At 78.1% G+C, this 1993-nt stretch overlaps 1 protein-coding gene across 2 annotated transcripts in view; it reads right to left on the bottom strand.

Moving 5' to 3' along the window:
• CXXC5 (CXXC finger protein 5) overlaps nucleotides 1–1410 on the bottom strand; it is a 37323-nt gene extending 35913 nt beyond the window's left edge. Inside the window, exon 1 of one of the 2 annotated variants that reach the window (XM_076350005.1) lies at nucleotides 1355–1410. The gene's annotated coding sequence lies outside the window, so the exon portion shown is untranslated. Of the gene's footprint in view, nucleotides 1–1148; nucleotides 1170–1354 lie in introns of those variants that run through there. The other variant, XM_076350006.1, reaches the window with a different exon arrangement.
• Between the last annotated feature and the right edge of the window lie 583 nt (nucleotides 1411–1993).

Raw genomic sequence — 1993 nt, 5'->3', positions numbered from 1 at the left:
TGCCGTAATCCCAGGGTTCAGGCATCACTCACACAACCCACGATGCCTTTGGGGCTGGCAGCACCCGCGCCGGCGCCTAGGAGGGATATTACACAGCGGGCGCTGCGATCCGGCTGGATCTTTGGGTCTGGGGTGTGTTGGGTGCCCTCCCCGCCGGAGGTGGGGGGGAGCGGGAGGTTTGGGAATCCCATCTGACGGAGAAGCTGGGGGGGGGGGGGGGGGGGGGGGGGGAATTACTTGCCGGTGGGGGGGGGGGGGATAATAAAGTTGGGTTAGTTGTTGCACATGGCTGGGCGATGGCGAGCGGCGCCGCTCCCACGGCCACCCCGCCGTCGGTCACCGGTGGAGGAGCCAACTGCCGCTGAAGCCCGGCGCACCCCCGGGGAGGCGAGAGCAACCCACGCGGGGAACCCGAGCGCGCAGGGGCTGCTGCAAGCCACAGGCGCCGGGTGGGTGGGGGCTGCCCCCCGTGTCCGTCGTTCCCCCCGCCCCCCCCCACGCGAGATCCGCCGCGGGTGGCAGTGGCCGGCTCCGCGCGCTGCCCGCTGCCCGGGGCGCGCCGCCTCCCTCCGGCGCCGCGGCGCTGCCGGAGCGGCCGCCCCCGCCGCCCCCCGGCCCCGCCGCCACCATTGTCACCCGGGAAACCACCGGGCGATGCCGCGGCGGCCCGGGGCGGCGGGGGGGGGGGGGGGGCTCGCCCCCATCCCTCCCCCCCCCCCCCCCGCCCCGGCTCCCAGCGCATCCCCGCCGGGGCGCGGGGTACCGGGAAAGGGGACGCGGGGAGCGGGGAGAGGTTCAGCCGCACCGAGAAAACTTTGCTCGTTACCCCGCCGTCCCCCGCCTTCCCCCCCCCGCCCCCCCCCGGGGAAGCGGCGGGGCCGCTCGGGCGCCGCGCAGGCAGCACCGGCCGGGCCCCGGCGCGGGCAGGCGGGCAGGCGGCCAGCTCCGCGCCCCGCCGCCGCCGCCGCGGGCAGCCCGGTAACGGCGCCGGGCGGAGCGGGGCGAGCCGCAGCCGCCCCCCGCCAAACTTTTTCTTCTGCCCCCCTCCCCTTTCTCCACCACCACCACCCACACACACACACACACCCCCCACACACACCCCAACTCCGCCGCCGCCCGCCGGAGCGGCCCCGGGGGCCGGCACCTACCGGCGGTCCGGGAGCCGCCGCGGGCAGCGCTGCCGGGAGCGGCGGGGGCTGCCCGGGAGCCGGGGGGAGGGAAGGGGGGGGTGGGGGGGTGGGGTGTTCAGCACCTGCCCGGCGCCGGGGAGGGGGGGGGGGGGAAGGGGGGGGGGGGGGCCCGGCGAGAGGGGAGCCGAGGCGGGCACGGTGCCTCGCCGCCGCCGCACACCCACCTCCACATCGCCGCTCGCTCTGGGAGTGCACAGCCCCCGAATCGCGCTGCACGGCGCTGCCGCCGCCGCCGCCGCCGCTGCCCGCGGCTGCCGGCAAAACCCGGACCGGACCGGACCGCCCCGCGCGCCCAGCCGCGCCGCGCCGCGCCGCGCGCGCCCCCCGCCGCCCCACGCGCGCGCCGCCCGCCGCACACCCCCACCCCCCCCACCCCGCTCGCCCGACCCCCGTCGCCCTGTACGGCCCCCCCCCCCTCCTCCCCCGTGTCCTAGTCGCCCCCACGGGTGTCACCCCGCTGTGCCCCGCCATGTGCCATCCGCCCCCACGGGTGTTAGCGGAGTGTGCCCCCCGTGCCCCATTGACCCCCACGGGTCTCACCCGGCTGGGACTCCCGTGTCCTATCTGCCCCCCCACACACCCGGGTGTCACCGTGGCTTGCCCCCCCCCCCCCCCCCGGGTCCCAGTTGCCCCCACGGGTGTCACCATGGTGTGCCCCTCCTGTCCCGCCTGCCCGCACGGGTGTCACCCCACTGTGTCGCCCATGGGCTATCCACCCCCCACGGGTGTGGCTGTGGTGTGCCCCCCCCCGTGTCCCATCCGCCCCCACGGGTGTCACCCCCCGTACACCCGATGCCCCACCT

Source organism: Aptenodytes patagonicus, chromosome 12, assembly GCF_965638725.1.
Source record: "Aptenodytes patagonicus chromosome 12, bAptPat1.pri.cur, whole genome shotgun sequence".
Classification (NCBI taxonomy): Eukaryota; Metazoa; Chordata; class Aves; order Sphenisciformes; family Spheniscidae; genus Aptenodytes; species Aptenodytes patagonicus.
The sequence above is the reverse complement of the archived record's forward strand: the minus strand, read 5'-3'. Positions and strand labels throughout refer to the sequence as shown.